This window comes from Triturus cristatus, chromosome 1_1, assembly GCF_964204655.1.
Source record: "Triturus cristatus chromosome 1_1, aTriCri1.1, whole genome shotgun sequence".
Lineage (NCBI taxonomy): Eukaryota > Metazoa > Chordata > Amphibia > Caudata > Salamandridae > Triturus > Triturus cristatus.
Genome location: NC_140579.1, coordinates 293,877,264 through 293,896,028, shown reverse-complemented (window position 1 = coordinate 293,896,028; position 18,765 = coordinate 293,877,264). Strand labels below are relative to the sequence as shown.

At 49.3% G+C, this 18,765-nt stretch overlaps 1 long non-coding RNA gene across 1 annotated transcript in view; it reads left to right on the top strand.

Moving 5' to 3' along the window:
* The window catches only part of LOC146870142 (uncharacterized), a 65,587-nt gene extending 47,781 nt beyond the window's left edge, over nt 1-17,806 (top strand). Inside the window, exon 3 of the long non-coding RNA XR_014959044.1 lies at nt 17,163-17,806. This is a non-coding gene — a long non-coding RNA (uncharacterized LOC146870142). The remainder of the gene's footprint in view (nt 1-17,162) is intronic.
* Nucleotides 17,807-18,765: the final 959 nt, after the last annotated feature.

The following is an 18,765-nucleotide window of genomic DNA, read 5'->3' as shown; positions in this document are numbered from 1 at the left end:
GTTTGCCACATTAACAGCGGCACACTTAAAACGAAACACAGACACAAGCCACCACCAAAAAGCCTGCTCCACACATAAGTTTCATGAATCTAAGTGTAACCCACACTAATGACCAGCAGTGACGGCCACCTTTCACATTCGGGTAGAAGAATAGAATTACCCACCAACTATTAGACCAATGGTTCAAAGGGGATGGCACATGCCTGAATGTACAGGTGTCTGTGTAGGATGAGATGTAGGCACTCATATGCACAATTGCGTAGATACCTATTCAAATCAACTGTATTATCAATGATTCAGGATGTCATAATGTTTTGGAATGTTTATACACTAGTCAATTTGGAAACTAAGAAGGTCAGACATGGTTTCAGATAGAGGCCCATGGTATACTGTCATTGAGGCCATGTGTGTCTGTTTTCAATCTAAAAATCCACCTCTGCTCTTTTGAAAACAAAAATCTTGAGATATCTGTTACGTGCTGGGGAATAAAGGGACGTTCTAGCACAAGCCATCTCAGATCGTCGGCCTTGTGTTGTTTGGCCAGAAAATGGTCTGTCAGACAAGTTGACTGTTTCATACACCGAATAGTGCTCTTATGCTCGCTTATACGGAGCTTCACTTTGCGTGTGGTGTAACCAATGTAATGTAGAGCACAAGGGCCTGTGATCATATAGATCACACACTCAGAATTACAGTTTGTGTGATTCTGCAATATCCAAGGACGACTAGTACCTATGTCCACTGATGTTGTTTTGGTTGTCTGAGGACAGACATTACACGAGCCACAAGGATAGTGGCCTCGTACAGGGGGTAATGACCACAAAGTATTAACGTCACATGTAGACTGTGACAGTGGTCGCGTGTGAACCAGACTATTCCGTAGACTTGGACCTTTCTTGAACGCAAAAAGAGGAGGCGAGATGTTTTCGGATGCCACATTAAGGATGTGCCGGTGCTTGCGTACTGTTTTTTGTAATCGATTAGAAAGGGTACAGAAGGTGGTTACAAAGGTCAGCCTGTCATTGGGAATTTTCGGAGTGCTGTCATCCAACAACGCATCCCGATTGTTATTCGACGCTCTCTTCCAAGCTTGACGTACCAAACGCTTGGGGTACTGACGTAACCGGAGTTGGAGTGCCAGTTCACTGGCATGTTTGTCAAAAAGATCCTTAGTGGAGCAGTTCCTCCGCACGCGTAGGAACTGGCCCACAGGAAGATTCTCCCTGAGAGCCCTAGGGTGATAGCTATCAAAGGGAAGAAGAGAGTTCCTCGACATAGGTTTCTTGAATAGTTCACATTGCAATGTGTCTTCATGGGAAAAAATAGAAATGTCAAGGAAGGATAACCGTTGCTGACTATACTCGATGGTAAATTTCAAAAAGGCATTTTGTTGATTGAGCCACGTGTGAAAAGACAAGATCTCTTGGCTAGTGCCCCGCCACACCACTAGTACATCATCTATGTACCTCTTCCACAGCACCAGATGTTGACGATAAGGGTTGCTGTGGTTCAGTACATGATTTTGCTCAAAAAGATGGACATAGAGGTTGGCGAGGCTGGGCGCAAAAACGCTACCCATAGAGGTGCCAGAAACCTGAAGAAAGATCTGATCTTCGAACCTAAAAAAATTCTCCATCATTGCTATTCTGGCACACTCCATGATGAAGGTGACGGGGGTCATGCTGTTCAGCTCACGTGCCTCCAGAAGTCCCCTGATGGAGTCCAGAGTTTCTTGTTGGGGAATGCACGTATAGAGCGACTCCACGTCAAAACTGGCCAAAATATCGGTACTGATGTTAAACTCGATCTCAGGCAAAATCCGTAATACATCAGAAGTATCTTTGAGGTAGGTGGGCATCTCAGCAACCATAGGCCGTAGGAAGAAATCCATGAATTTGGACAAAGGCTCAAGTAGTGAGCCGATCCCAGATATAATGGGTCGTCCAGGAGGTGGTTGTTGACTTTTGTGGATTTTAGGGAGGCAATAAAAATAGGGCATCACAGGTTTGTTGGTTACCAAAAATTTTGCCTCATGTGGCGTGATCCACCCTTCTGCCTCACCTTCCTCGACTAGCTGTTTTATCTCCAAAGTTAACCTGGGTGTGGGATCTATATCCAGAATCCGGTAGAATTTAGTATCCTTGAGCTGTCTTAGGCATTCGGTCCGATAGCTCACGGTATCTTGAAGGACCGTGGCACCCCCTTTGTCCGCTGGCTTAATAGTAACGGACATATCTCTTGTCAAATTCTGGAGGGCTAATCTGTCCTTTTTATTAAAATTACAATAGTTGGTCGACCGTGTATCGCATAGTGCCATCACATCATGGGTTGCTGCATTCTCAAAGGTGGTAACCTGGGAAGGAACCTGATGTGACAAAGGTGTAAAATTACTTTTGGGACGTAGACCAGTATTCATGTTGTTCATATTGTCGCTGGGAGACATGCTGTCATCCGACACTCTGTTTTTAAAGAAAAAGTGGAGCCGAATTTTTCTGAAGAAGTTCTCCAGCTCACACCTCAAAGCAAAAGGATCACCTGAATGTGTGGGCACGAAACCCAACCCTCTGTTCAGAACACTCTGTTCATCTTCTGTAAGGGTCCTTGAGCTCAGGTTGACTATAAGATCGTTCATTCCCCGGTCGAGTTGGGGGTTTGCTGCTGGTTGCCCCTCCTGCTCCGAGTATTCGGAAATGTCAGATCTGGTTGCCAATGGACTCTTAACTCCTGCCAGGTGATGAGCAAACTATTTGAAGAGGTTTCTTGACATTTTTTTCACAGCGTCCAGTGGCTTTTTGTTCTTTCTGAACAGACTGAGCATCTCCTGTTAGTTGTTAAGCCCAATCACCCCCCAGTTCCCCCACATGGTCCTCCTTCCGAATCCTAGCCCATAATGGTTGTGGGACCACATTACCCATTAGCATGTCTATATCGGCCAAATTCATAATGCATGCATCGACAGTTTGGGACAACTCTTTGTAGTACCCAGCAGGATTTTTACAAGGGTCCGGTAAGGCCTTCTTAAGCGCCAATACCTCAGATCGTTTCCACGGAACGTGTACCCACACACGTTGAAAGTGAGCAGGTATAAGAGGATTACCACCCTGGGCTGCAACCTCCTCTCTCCACACTGGGGGAACCTCTCTCATGGGATAGTGTTTTAATTTTTGCCTGACGGAGGAATCGCGTTTTGGCAAGGACCGGCAGGCAAGCATCATTCTAAAAGTGACAAGCGTTCCTACCGCATCCTCAACCTCTGCGCCCACAATCAGCCCTTTATCAAATTCGGCCTGTACATCGAGCAGGCCCTCAGGGGCTCGTCCCAATCCCATATCCTCCCACTCTTGACTTAAAATGTTCCACATAGTATCAAAAACATATCTCTGCGTTGGTGCCTCCCACTGCTGAAAGGTGACCATAATATCTTGCACACTATACTGGGGGCCATTCGTGATCCACCTTCGGGCTTGAAGATCTAGCACTTCCCGTTCCTCCGGACCTGGGAGCTGACTACGAGTTTGTCTACGAGGAGGAACAGGGGTCATTTGAAATGTCCCAAAGAGAGGGGACAAAAGGCCAGAAACGGTATTGATCATTCGCCTCTGAGCGGAGGGAGAATTCGTCATTAGGACAGGAGACAGAATATTAAGCGGGGCAGAAGAGGGAGTAACATTTATGAAGGGAGCCGAAGGTAAGGGAGAGCTCGGTAATACCGAAGAAAGCTGTGGTGGGGGTGTAGGAACCGATTGAGGAGCGACAGGTGGGACAACAGGCGGAACAGGCGGGCAGGTGCTAATAATAAAGGTGCATTCGCTCCGGGGGCAGGCGGTAATCCAAAAGGTACATTAGCTCCCTGTGCATAGGGCGGGGGTAATCTCAACAGATGGGACATTAAAGGATCCTTCTCATGGTCCACATTTTTCTCCGTCGGGGAAGTTTGGCAACACTGGATAACATTTATCTACCGCCATACGATGTTGCCTATCTGAGACCTCGATCGCATGATCGGTTTCATTATTTTTAAACTGTTGCGCAGCTTGTAAAATAGACATATCCCTCCTATCTCTTTTAGCTTGTTTTATTTCTTTCTGTTTGGCCTCCTTACGCCATAGGCGAAAAGAGTCAAACATAGCCGGCCGGGCTTTTCGCTTAAACAAAGTGTTCTCCAAATTATCTAAAATATTGAGCTCAAAACTGCCGTTCTGTGGCCATCGTAAAACACCATCTTTCCTAGTATAGCGAACCCATGCCTCATTAAAAGCTATGGGGCCAATACCATGTTTAGAATATACTTCATAAGTGGGAGTTCCGTCCGGAGGAATTGGACAAGAGTCCTTCAGTCGGGAAGCCCTATCGTGATTACAACAAAACCATCTTCTAAACTTACTGAAACCAGGCATCGCTACCACAATAGTTTCTTTACAAACTTCAAGGGGTTAATTAGTCACTTTATAGTACAAAAACTGCACTCACTCCTCGGTTTCGGCTTTTGCAAAAGTCGAACAAAGACAAAACAAAGACAAAGGAGTGGCCACTATACTTAACTTAACCAGATGTTTTCGTACGCCAACAGAGGTCCGTCTGATGTCTCGCGATACAAATTACCAAGGGAGCCAAAGCGTGGCCTCAGTCAGGGCAGCAGGTCTTTTCAGCCGTTGGAAGGGAGAAGCCACACGGTAAAAAATCTTCGGTCCACTTACGACATGCAGGGGTCGATCACGTGGTACGCGTCCTCCGGAATTTCCTTGCGGGGCTCCTCACGATCCTCGGGCTGGACCCACGACCTCTGAAGCGGCCTCACAGAGGGCACCAATTGAAGAACCGGGCTCATTACGCCTGGCGGCGCAGGGTACGCCGGAAATCTTCTGAGTTCACCTTCCAAATTACAGAGACACGGAACACTCTGTCTGGCATAGGAACTTCAATTTATTAGCTGCAGCTAGGTACAGTTGTCCTAGAAGTACATCAGTGGTAGGTTCTCAGGAGACTGCCACTTCAATCCGTGGCTCACAGTCTTTTGTAGCGCTTGAATCCCCTAAAGCAACAACCCCCACAATGTGCAATAAAAATACAAATCATCCACAAGAAAACATTCTTTGTACAAGATACAGGATAATGGGTAATAGAAATTCCTTCCCTAAGGTCGTGTTCTCTACCCGACCCTATAGGTCAGGTGGCATAGCCATTCCTTGGTTAAATTAATTTACGACAGGACGTGTTTGCGTGTTGAAGATGGTGATTCGTAAAACAACTGGAGAGGCCGAGAACGGTCATCAAGGGTCAATAGATGGTTATGTTGGGAAATAGTTGCTTCGAGCCGGGTCTCAGAATGGACTTAGCTCAGGGAAACCGGAAAGGTTGTGTAATATGTGCAACAGTATAGAATGTGAAAGAAACGCTACGAAGGTTGAAGGTGCCTGAGTGAGGGCAACAGCGTAAAGGTATTACTAGGAAAGATGGGGCCGTATTTGAATTTCCTCAGAGTGAGCCCTAAGTCAGGCGCGCAACACCCATTGGGCTGAAAGGGCTTCAGCCCACCTCCCAGTCGTGTGGCTCAGCCCGGGCTGAGACCAAACACAGCTGCACCCGAGTACTTCACAGGTCTTTAAAAGACCATTTACTTGTTAACGAGGCTTTGCTGTTTTTTCACCCCTTCTTAGAGCCATTGGATCGCCACTCTGACTATTGGTGGAAGAATTAGCCCCCTCCCCCCCAATGTGGCTCTAGTTGCACCGCTGCCCTAAGTGAACCCCTTTTCCGTTTGCCCATACTGATTTAACTGAAAAACGCAAAAGGTATTATCCTCAAGATGTAACCACAGAGGTATTAGTCACTAGTACAAAATACAAGCACTCACCCTAAAAGTCCCGATGTCAGAGAGTGAGTCCAGCCTTCTCTGGTCTGACGGGCAATTTTATGCTGTCATTGTAGGAGAGTAGGGTCTGCAATCCTATGATCACCCAGATTTTTTGCTTTTGCTTCATTGGTTTATGACTTTCCCCGGCTGTGGGCCTGCCAATCAGACCCACAGCCTAGCTGTTCTCTCTCGAAATTAAACACATGTACATTAGGTGCATCCACCAATTGGAACTGGGCCGCCTTGTCAGTCCCTGTCTCAGCATACCACAGGTATCCAGGGCATTGGTGTACCCAGGGCCTACCAGGGGCTGCAGCATGTATTATGCCACCCCTGGAATGGCCGCCCAAATCGGACACAACTGGCTGCACGACAGCTGGGGCAACGTGGTGTAATCACCCGTTGCTGTAGGTGTAGTATTCCTACACCTAACCCTAAAATGGACACATGGATTCCTATCAGTCACTCCTATGGCAGGCCTTATCAATCCTGAAGGCAGAGTGCAGGGAATCATGTGGGACGGTGCTCTGGCGCGAGCTGAGCCCGTCGACGGCTTGCGGAACCAAGTCCTAATAGCCGTTCCATAGTGACGCGGGCCAACTACTTTTAAATGCATTATAATCCTCGCGGTTATTTGCTAACTTTGGCATCGCATCACCTACACATGTCGAGTAAGGTGTCATACGAATTAGAATACGAACCCCTCGCCAGTTCTGGCGACAGGGTTAGCATTCCCCCCTTTTAGAGGGGCACGACATGGAAGTAACCTTGAACCCCGGTTAAAGTTGACTCAAGCCTCAGCATCACAAAATGGATGCTGCCACCAGACACAAGTCTGTCCTCCTGCTGCTGGGAGACCTTCCAGCGAGGGGAGCTTGGACAAAGGGTTTCCTGTTGAGGGCGGTGTTAGCACCATCCCAGACAGGGTGTGTGTATCCCAGGTAGGCAGGGCTGAAAGGAAGGTGATTGCCAGTGGCACCCCGGTGCTCACTGTGCATAGCCCGGCTCAAACCAGTTTCGGGGGCACACCAGCCCCTGAGCTGGGGCGAAGCCGGACAAAGGATAGGGGTGTAACCACCCCCCTCCTGGCTCCACCCATAGGTAGAACCTAGTCACGGGCCAGCCCCTTTTTCTTAGAATAAAGGTAGGAGCGAGTCCCCTTCCCAAATTGGATAATTCTGAATCTTGAACTACTTTCCACGAAAGGAACTCTTGACTATTTCTGAAGACTCTCCCTTGTGGCTAAGGAGTAGCCACCCTGCACCAGCAGGCACCACCTAAGCGCTTGCGGTTTGCTGTAAGTCTCTCCCACGGATCAAGACTGCCCAGCTCGACGAGACCCGAGTTCCCTGCCATCTCTAACCTTTTACCTACCTCATCAGCCCAGCTGAGAGTCGTAGGTGTGACGAGACCTGCGGGACCGGCCATCTTCAGAACCTGCACGACGCTTATCTAGCACGCCCACCGAGGGACCCTCGAGTGAGTGCATCTAGGGTTTGAGAAGCCCTAACCCTGAGCAGCTCCAGCACCAAAGTCTGCCTCCCCAGCATCCCCGAGATCTGCGTGGGGGCCCTTCCGCTCCTTGCTGTTCACCGCGTTGTTCGACCACTTGCCGACCGGCTTGTGGCCCTCTTCACGACGCACCACGTTTGTTTCATCACTAGTCTGGTTGCTCCAGACTGGCTCTTGCTCCCCTTCAACAGAGGAGTACCACGGACCCTCCTGGTCCACTCCAGACGCCATCTTGACTCCACCGCGTGGGCTTGCCACTGCCACGATCCGCTGCCCCATTCCTGGGCCCAGCATCATCGACAGCAGACACCTGCGTGGGACAGCTCGCCCTCCATCCTGGTCGCCGCCGCGCCTCCTGGTCCGAGGAACAGCCGAGTCCGACGTCATCCACTCACCTGGTCGAGGTGACTTCAGCCGGTACCCTCCTGGTGCCCACACGATCGCTGGCTAGCGGTTGAGAACTGAGTCCCCTCTGCTTTCAGGTTTCCTTCATCACCGATCCAGGTTTGGATCCCGCTGAACATCGACACTGGTCGCCTGCCAGCAACTCTTCTTTCAGGCTCCTGAGACTACAACGAGGACTTCCGACATCTTGCCGAACCTTCCACAGCCGCAGCCTCTGGGCTAGGTAACTCGAGCATTTCGGTGCTCCATCGCAGGTTCGCTTTACAAGTGTCCAGTTCCTTTTTCGTTTAGTCCCACTGATCGGATCACTCCGGAATCAGTAACTTTAGACTTTCTAACTTCTCCCCTTCCACTTACAGTGTAATGGTTTCGTGCCCTCGGGCATTTGTGTAAATTGTGCAACCAGAAGTATTTTCCTAAGAGTTTTGTATTGTGCTTAGCTCCCTGACTCATAAAGAGCCAGGGTAGTCTTGTTATAAATAAATATCCTTTATTTTCATAACAACTTGTGTGGTGTCCTTTCACTTGGTGTTCAAGGGGTATATGTGATGGTAAACAGCTGGCTTAACACGCCCTCTAGAGTTTAGCCTAAGACTGCTCGTATCCACGCTACTAGGATAGCTGGTCTATAAGGTTGACTTACAACCAATCATCAATAAGGGTTGTTTGGAATGATACACAGTGATCACTAGAATAGTGAGCACTACATATCAGGCCAACTTCTCACATTGGTGAGCAGCGGTTGGGATTTGAGCTTGCTGTTGTTTTACCACACACGTATCCTAAGAATATCGCAGTGAAAGATCACATAAGTACCCAGGTATATATAACTTAACTTAGAATACTCCGAGTTCTACTGAACCGGCTGTTGTAGTGTAACAGGGCTTAGCACACCCTGACTACAACTCTTAGCAAGGGATCAGTAGGTAAACACATAGTGTAGGTAGGTGCATCACTTACACCTCACTAGAAAAGCATGTCGGTCCACGGAGAGTCTTCGCAGACTCCCTTAGTGGTCGGTGACCCTCCACAGGTCGTGTCACGATATGCAACTCTTAGCTTCAAGGAGATGCGACAACTGTGCGCCTCCAGGAAGCTAAACCAGGGTTCTAACCCTACCATCGCAATTCTGATAGGTCTCTTAGAGGCGTACGATGCTAGGAGGTCCTCTAACACAGGTCCCCCCAGTGCTGATGGGAACATGCCTCCCTTAGAGGGAACCCTCGGTGACCCAGACCTCGACCTCCACACAGAGGAGGAGGACGAGGAGGAGTTATCAGGAGACGAGGCAGACAAAGGTCCAGTGGTAGTCGGCAGGCTTACAAGGACCAACTTAGGCAGGCATGAGAATGGAACTGGGGGAGCCCCGGGCCCACGCTCAAGCAGGCCTAACCTTGGGAACGGACGAGCTAGGTCTCTCTCCAGAGGCTCTGGCAGATCGGTTCACACACATGTCTCTCAGGCATCTTCTCAGAGAGGAATGACGTCCCCTCAGAGAAGGGAGCATGAAGCGAGGATGAGGGAAGTCAATCTGAGGATCGAGCGGGAAGAACTTGCCCTCGCCAAAGAAAGACTTGCCCTGGCCCGAGAGCAGAAATTAAGTGGGTTAGATCCCACTGGTGGCAGCATTCTCAATAGAGAGAAAGACAGGGGTATAGACACTAGACACCTGAGTAAAATAGTGCCCCCCTTTAAACAAGGGGACGACATCCACAAGTGGATAACTGCCTTGGAGAGGGCCTGCACTGTCCAGTGCGTCCCCCCAAGTCAGTGGGCAGCTATACTGTGGCTTTCCTTTGAAGGTAAAGGAAGAGACAAGCTCCTCACTACTAGAGCTGAGGATGCTAACAACTACCAAGTCCTGAAGAACACACTGATTGATGGGTTCGGCTTAACCACGGAACAGTACCGGGTGCTGTTCCGGGACACCCAGAAGATTCAGTCTCAGGATTGGACTGACTTTGTCGATTGTGCCACTAAGGCTTTGGAAGGCTGGTTGCTGGGTAGCAAGGTTACTGATTACACAGGATTGTACAATCTTATCATGCGAGAACAGATTTTAAACAACTGTCAGAACCAATTGTTGCATCAGCACCTTGTCGACTCGGATCTGACCTCTCCCCAAGAATTGGGAAAGAAGGCAGACAGATGGGTCAGAACAAGGGTCAAGCAGAACCAGAACCAGAACCAGGGTGGTCAGAAGAAAGCAGACCAGAAGGGTAGTAACAAAAACGAACAAAATGACCAGAAGTCTTCGACAGGTCCCCAACAAACCAAAGAGGGTGGGGGTCAGGCTTCACAGAAGAAGAAGACTCAAGAAGGCCAGTCAAAAAGGTGGTGCCAATACTGTAAAAGTAAGACTCACTGGTTTAGTGAGTGCACCAAGAAAGGAGGGCAAACTCCTGCCACTGCAGCCCCTAAGGCACCTGCACCCCCTAGTACAGTCAGCAGTGGTAGTGCGCCTCCCAAGGCACTAGTTGGGTTAACCTTGGGAACCGAGGGGAGTGACGACTTAGTCGGCACACTCACTCAGGCCGTCCTTGTCTGTACAGGGGATATGGATATGTCCCCTGATGCCAGTCCCAATACTTTGGGCAAATACAGACAGACACCTTTGATTAATGGAAAAGTGGCTCAGGCCTACAGGGACACTTGTGCCAGTGTCACCATGGTGACGCATAACTTTGTGGACCCTGGACAGATCATGCTAGGTACCAGTTACCTAGTGACCAATGCCAGCAACGTCACTACCAATCACAGTATGGCAGTTGTTGATTTCTCCTGGGGAGGGGTAAGTGGCCCGAAAAAGGTTGTGGTTAGTTCAGACCTCCCCGTAGAATGTCTGTTGGGCAATGATTTGGAAACGTCACAATGGTCAGAAGTGGAGCAGAGGACTCACATGGAAATGTTAGGCTTGCCAGCACATGTCCTTGCTGTGACCAGGTCACAGGCCAAAAGGTGCCCCACTGAACAGGTGCTGGATCCTGGAAGAACGGACCAGACACCTTCCAAGAAGAGGAGCAGTAAGGGTAAGGCTTCGCCTTCCCCCTTGCCCCAGGTCGTGGATCAAGTCTCTGAGGAGGCTGACCTTAAAGAACTGAGGGAAACTGAGCCGAAAGAGCTTGAACCTGGTCAGGTTGAGTTTCTGGGCTCAGGGGGACCCTCCAGGGAAGACCTGGGGAAGGCACAGTTAGACTGCCCCTCCCTTGAACCCCTCAGACAGCAGGCTGCTGCTGAGGCTGTACTGGGACGATGGACTCCTGTACTCCGAGGCAAGAGACCCCAAACCTGGTGCGACCAGGAGGCTGGTCATCCCCTTGTCTCTGAGAGGTTTCCTTCTTACCTTGGCCCACGAGATTCCCCTTGCAGGTCACTTAGGCCAGAATAAGACTTGGGACAGAATTGTTCCACACTTTCACTGGCCCCACATGTCCGAAGATACGAAGGAGTTTTGTCGCTCCTGTGTCACTTGCCAAGCCAGCGGTAAGTCAGGTGGCACGACAAAGGCCCCCCTCATACCACTACCGGTGGTGGGGGTACCCTTTGAACGGGTGGGGATCGACATTGTCGGACCAATGGAACCCCAGACAGCATCAGGGCACAAGTTTATACTGGTGGTGGTGGACCACGCCACTAGGTATCCTGAAGCTATTCCACTTAGGACCACTACAGCACCTGTGGTGGCACGGGCCCTACTTGGAGTGTTCTCCAGAGTGGGCTTTCCTAAGGAGGTCGTCTCAGACAGAGGTGCAATTTTCATGTCGGGATATCTGACTGCAATGTGGAAGGAGTGTGGTGTCAACTACAAGTTCACCACACCCTATCACCCACAATGCAATGGGCTTGTTGAGAGATTCAACAGGACCCTAAAAGGGATGATTCACGGACTACCTGAAAAGCTTCGGCGGAGATGGGATGTCCTGATACCCTGCCTCTTGTTCGCCTACAGAGAGGTCCCGCAGAAGGGGGTTGGCTACAGCCCTTTTGAGCTTCTGTTCGGACATCCTGTAAGGGGACCCCTTTGTTTGGTAAAGGAAGGATGGGAGAGACCTCTCAGAAAGCCGGCATCGAACATTGTGGACTATGTACTCGGTCTCCGCTCGCGGATGGCGGAGTACATGGAAAAGGCGTCTAAAAACCTTGAGGCGAGCCAAGAATTACAGAAAGCTTGGCACGACCAAAAGGCTGTCCTGACTGTGTACCAGCCTGGACAGAAGGTGTGGGTGCTGGAGCCAGTGGCCCCAGCAGCACTCAAAGACAAATGGTCTGGGCCCCACACGATCATTGAGCAAAAGGGAGAGGTCACCTACTTGGTAGACCTGGGAACTCCCCGGAGCCCCCACAGGGTGCTCCATGTAAACAGGCTCAAGGCATATGTCGACAGGGAGGGCATGGGCTTGCTCATGGCCACAGACGAGGGACAGGAGGAGGAGAGTGACCCTCTCCCGGACCTGCTCTCTCAGAACCCTGACGATGGGTCAGTAGATGGTGTTGTCTTTTGTGGCAGCCTCTCTGGACATCAACAAAAGGATTGTAAACAGGTTCTTCAATCCTTTCGACATATGTTCTCTCTGACGCCCAGTCAGACCAATTGGTGTACCCATGAGGTCGACACTGGGGACAGTCTGCCCGTAAAGAGTAAAATCTATCGGCAACCTGATCATGTCAGAGACTGCATCAAGACGGAGGTGTAGAAAATGTTGGAGCTGGGAGTCATTGAACCCTCGGACAGCCCCTGGGCTAGTCCCGTAGTTCTCGTGCCGAAACCTCACACCCAGGGCGGTAAGAAAGAGATGAGGTTTTGCGTGGACTACAGAGGTCTCAATGCAGTCACTAAGACTGACGCCCACCCAATACCAAGAGCAGACGAACTTATCGACCGGTTGGCTTCGGCCAGCTACTTAAGTACGTTTGACCTGACAGCTGGGTATTGGCAAATCAGGTTAGCTGAGGAGGCCAAGCCCAAAACAGCATTTTCTACCCCGGGTGGGCACTATCAGTTCGTGGTAATGCCCTTTGGTTTGAAAAATGCACCTGCCACCTTCCAAAGGCTGGTGAATCGAGTTCTCACTGGGTTGGACGACTTCTGCGCGGCGTATCTGGACGATATCGCTGTCTTTAGCTCCACCTGGGAGGATCACCTGGTCCACCTGAGGAAAGTGTTAGAGGCCCTGCAAAAGGCAGGCCTCACTATCAAGGCCACTAAGTGCCAGATAGGGCAGACACAGGTTGTATACCTGGGCCACCTTGTAGGTGGAGGCCAGGTTCAACCATTGGAGAGCAAAATACAGGCCATCCAGGACTGGGCTCCTCCAACCACCCAGACTCAGGTTCGAGCTTTCTTGGGCCTGACTGGTTATTACCGGAAGTTTGTCAGAAATTATGGATCCATTGTGACCCCGCTAAACGACCTGACAAGTAAAAAGATGCCAAAAAAAGTTCAGTGGACAGCAAGCTGTCAGAAGGCATTCGATGACCTAAAGCAGGCCATGTGCACAGCACCTATCCTAAAGAGTCCAGACTACTCCAGACCATTCATTGTCCAAACACACGCTTCGGAGCTGGGTGTGGGAGCTGTTCTATCTCAACTGAATTTTGATGGTCATGACCAGCCCATAGCTTTTATTAGCAGGAGGCTGACCCCCAGAGAGAAGAATTGGTCAGCTATTGAGAGGGAGGCCTTTGCTGTGGTTTGGGCCCTGAAGAAGTTGAGGCCCTACTTGTTTGGCACTCACTTCAAGATTCAGACCGACCATAAGCCCCTCTTGTGGCTAAATCAAATGAAGGGTGAAAACCCCAAACTACTTAGGTGGTCCATTTCCCTACAGGGGATGGACTTCACAGTGGAGCATAGACCTGGCACTGATCATGGCAATGCAGATGGGCTCTCCAGGTATTTCCACTTAGAGCAAGAAGACTCACCTGGTCAAGGTTAGCTTATTGTCCCAAAGTTTGGGGGGGGGGGTCATGTAGGAGAGTAGGGTCTGCAATCCTATGATCACCCAGATTTTTTGCTTTTGCTTCATTGGTTTATGACTTTCCCCGGCTGTGGGCCTGCCAATCAGACCCACAGCCTAGCTGTTCTCTCTTGAAATTAAACACATGTACATTAGGTGCATCCACCAATTGGAACTGGGCCGCCTTGTCAGTCCCTGTTTCAGCATACCACAGGTATCCAGGGCATCGGTGTACCCAGGGCCTACCAGGGGCTGCAGCATGTATTATGCCACCCCTGGAATGGCCGCCCAAATCGGACACAACTGGCTGCACGACAGCTGGGGCAACGTGGTGTAATCACCCGTTGCTGTAGGTGTAGTATTCCTACACCTAACCCTAAAATGGACACATGGATTCCTATCAGTCACTCCTATGGCAGGCCTTATCAATCCTGAAGGCAGAGTGCAGGGAATCATGTGGGACGGTGCTCTGGCGCGAGCTGAGCCCGTCAACGGCTTGCGGAACCAAGTCCTAATAGCCGTTCCATAGTGACGCGGGCCAACTACTTTTAAATGCATTATAATCCTCGCGGTTATTTGCTAACTTTGGCATCGCATCACCTACACATGTCGAGTAAGGTGTCATACGAATTGGAATACGAACCCCTCGCCAGTTCTGGCGACGGGGTTAGCATTCCCCCCTTTTAGAGGGGCACGACATGGAAGTAACCTTGAACCCCGGTTAAAGTTGACTCAAGCCTCAGCATCACAAAATGGATGCTGCCACCAGACACAAGTCTGACCTCCTGCTGCTGGGAGACCTTCCAGCGAGGGGAGCTTGGACAAAGGGTTTCCTGTTGAGGGCGGTGTTAGCACCATCCCAGACAGGGTTTGTGTATCCCAGGTAGGCAGGGCTGAAAGGAAGGTGATTGCCAGTGGCACCCCGGTGCTCACTGTGCATAGCCCGGCTCAAACCAGTTTCGGGGGCACACCAGCCCCTGAGCTGGGGCGAAGCCGGACAAAGGATAGGGGTGTAACCACCCCCCTCCTGGCTCCACCCATAGGTAGAACCTAGTCACGGGCCAGCCCCTTTTTCTTAGAATAAAGGTAGGAGCGAGTCCCCTTCCCAAATTGGATAATTCTGAATCTTGAACTACTTTCCACGAAAGGAACTCTTGACTATTTCTGAAGACTCTCCCTTGTGGCTAAGGAGTAGCCACCCTGCACCAGCAGGCACCACCTAAGCGCTTGCGGTTTGCTGTAAGTCTCTCCCACGGATCAAGACTGCCCAGCTCGACGAGACCCGAGTTCCCTGCCATCTCTGACCTTTTACCTACCTCATCAGCCCAGCTGAGAGTCGTAGGTGTGACGAGACCTGCGGGACCGGCCATCTTCAGAACCTGCACGACGCTTATCTAGCACGCCCACCGAGGGACCCTCGAGTGAGTGCACCTAGGGTTTGAGAAGCCCTAACCCTGAGCAGCTCCAGCACCGAAGTCTGCCTCCCCAGCATCCGCGAGATCTGCGTGGGGGCCCTTCCGCTCCTTGCTGTTCACCGCGTTGTTCGACCACTTGCCGACCGGCTTGTGGCCCTCTTCACGACGCACCACGTTTGTTTCATCACTAGTCTGGTTGCTCCAGACTGGCTCTTGCTCCCCTTCAACAGAGGAGTACCACGGACCCTCCTGGTCCACTCCAGACGCCATCTTGACTCCACCGCGTGGGCTTGCCACTGCCACGATCCGCTGCCCCATTCCTAGGCCCAGCATCATCGACAGCAGACACCTGCGTGGGACAGCTCGCCCTCCATCCTGGTCGCCGCCGTGCCTCCTGGTCCGAGGAACAGCCGAGTCCGACGTCATCCACTCACCTGGTCGAGGTGACTTCAGCCGGTACCCTCCTGGTGCCCACACGATCGCTGGCTAGCGGTTGAGAACTGAGTCCCCTCTGCTTTCAGGTTTCCTTCATCACCGATCCAGGTTTGGATCTCGCTGAACATCGACACTGGTCGCCTGCCAGCAACTCTTCTTTCAGGCTCCTGAGACTACAACGAGGACTTCCGACATCTTGCCGAACCTTCCACAGCCGCAGCCTCTGGGCTAGGTAACTCGAGCATTTCGGTGCTCCATCGCAGGTTCGCTTTACAAGTGTTTATTATTCTCTTAAAAACATGTTGATCCTTAAAAACAGAATCCCTCCCCGATCACGCAATAATTTTATTATTGGGGTTACACACGAATATTAGTTTTTAGTAGTTGTACTAAGAGAAGGAGTATTTAAAATTATGACACATTGGATTTCCTTATTAGGCCATTTAATACTCAAACGCGGCGAGAAAATAATAAAGTTAGGATTGAGAAACTAATAAATAAAGAAAAAAACACAATTAAAAAAAAGGAAAAAAAAGAAAAAAGGTCATGTGCCATTCTTAACCAATCCGTGTAGGTCTTAGGAAGATTCCTTTTGAGCATACACCATGGAAGACACGTCAGGTGTAGCGTGCATCCAATCAAAACGTGCAGCACAATTACGAGCCTTTTTGGAGCACGAGTCATGTGCGCGTAGCTAACCAATAGGCGACAGGGTTACTAATTATAAAATGGAAACGCCAAAACAAGAGAGCGATTTTGCTCCGATCCAGTAACCAACCCGACGGACTGAAAACAGCGCAATTGAGGTGAGGGAATGAAACGCTCAACTAGTAAATAGTAAAACCGCTGACTGCGTATAGACTAGAAATGTTTATAGTGTTCCCCCCATTTGTCCCTCTTTATTTGTAGACACGCTGTATAAAAGAAGAAGACGTGTATATAATTTCCTGGTGTGATTAAGTGGCACCATCAACTTATAGAAGAAACTCTTTTTTAATATATGCACCTTTCTTACCAACGAAAAGGTAATTATTAAACAAATAATAGAGTCATGGTTACTATTCAGTTAGTCCAGTAATAAGGATGGTAGGGTACTAAAGTGATGTTTTATATTTCCTCGCCTCTATTACAGACAATAGGCAAGACACCATTGTACTTATCAAGAAAACCATACATGGCAAGTTGGTGTTCGCTCAATATTCGTAGAGCCAGGAGCACATAGGAAAGTCTCTTATAATACAGGTGAGGCGTCGCTTAAGTCCAACAATTGAAAAAATGTAAAAATAAGGTTTGGCAGTACCAATTCATATAAGTATACCCAAATGTGGGGAAGGATAAAACGTAGGTGGGTTGGAACAACTAAAAAAGCTAACAGTAGAACAGAAAGCCTAATAACGTATGCGTAATCCAAATAGTTTGTGCCGTATCGGCGGAGAGGGCTACTGGAATGTAATATATCAAGTAGAGGGCCCATGAGATCACTAGCACTGAAAAATCCCCAATAAAAATTTTAAGAATCCCATTGGGAGAAATATAGACAAACTAGAACAGTGAAATTAATTATTTTGTATTTGTCTGTTTTAGGAATCACATGTATTGTGGAGGGAGACATTATAAAGTTGTCTTGATAAAGATGGTCGTATCCCATTGAGCCATCGAAACGCGTCGACGCAGAGGAGTCGCACAATCAAAGCCCCAATACAGATCCAATTATGCACAGATTTATCTACGTGTAACAAGCTGTATTTTAGGGTTCCTCTTGATGTGCATTTGAAAAAGAGTAGTTGGATCTTTTTAGTTTTGTCTGTCTCCATTTATGCTGGTTATTATTGGGTTACAATTGTATATGTGATTGAGATCAAATGAATGTGTATTATATGACGTTTTTACTAATGTGATTTTATGTACTATGAAATGTTTTTATGATTGTGTATGTTTTTAAGGATCAACATGTTTTTTAAGAGAATAATAAATATTTGATATAGAATATCCCACCCCCTTTTTCATTTTTAACATAACATTGCATGCTCTTTTAAGTATAACAACAAGGGAATATTTCTCTCTTTACTGGTTTTAAGTACCCCATTTCCCTTGAGTTTCAAGGGGTCCCTCTCAAAACTTTTTTCATATCGCTTTACAAGTGTCCAGTTCCTTTTTCGTTTAGTCCCACTGATCGGATCACTCCGGAATCAGTAACTTTAGACTTTCTAACTTCTCCCCTTCCACTTACAGTGTAATGGTTTCGTGCCCTCGGGCATTTGTGTAAATTGTGCAACCAGAAGTATTTTCCTAAGAGTTTTGTATTGTGCTTAGCTCCCTGACTCATAAAGAGCCAGGGTAGTCTTGTTATAAATAAATATCCTTTATTTTCATAACAACTTGTGTGGTGTCCTTTCACTTGGTGTTCAAGGGGTATATGTGATGGTAAACAGCTGGCTTAATACGCCCTCTAGAGTTTAGCCTAAGACTGCTCGTATCCACGCTACTAGGATAGCTGGTCTATAAGGTTGACTTACAACCAATCATCAATAAGGGTTGTTTGGAATGATACACAGTGATCACTAGAATAGTGAGCACTACATATCAGGCCAACTTCTCACAGTCATAGCCAGGGGCGGCGCGTCCATTAGGGTGCTGGGGCGTTGCCCCACAAGCCGCCCGCGCCTGCAGCTCCCTCGGCGTCTCTGAACTTAAGTAAACTCTCAGTTTACTTAAGTTCAGAGACGCGAGGGAGAACTGACAATCATGTCAGTCAGCATGACGTTGGACCGCCCACCCCCTTCAAAGTCTGAAGGGGTGGGCGGTACAGCGTCATGTTGACTGACAGGCATGGTCAGGGGCAGGCAGCAGCACAAGTGCGCATGAGTGGGAAAGGTCAGCGAATTTTTCCACCGTGCCCAGTCATGCGCACTGGTGCCTGCTCAGGCTGGCGCATGCCCATTAGGAGAGCGAGGGTTGAGCAAAGGCTCAAACCTCGGTCTCCTAATGGGCTGGCGGGCGGAGAGTAACCGTGCCCTAAGTCAATCCTGGCACTGCTCCAGCACCAGGATTGGCTGAGAGGGGTTTGCCACTTGCCAGCAGTGATGCGGCTGTTCCTGTGTAGGCGCCAGAATGGACCCGAGGCGGCGCGGACCTCGTCAGGAAGGATTATAATTTCTATTATAAAACTCCCCCTGTGCGACACCAT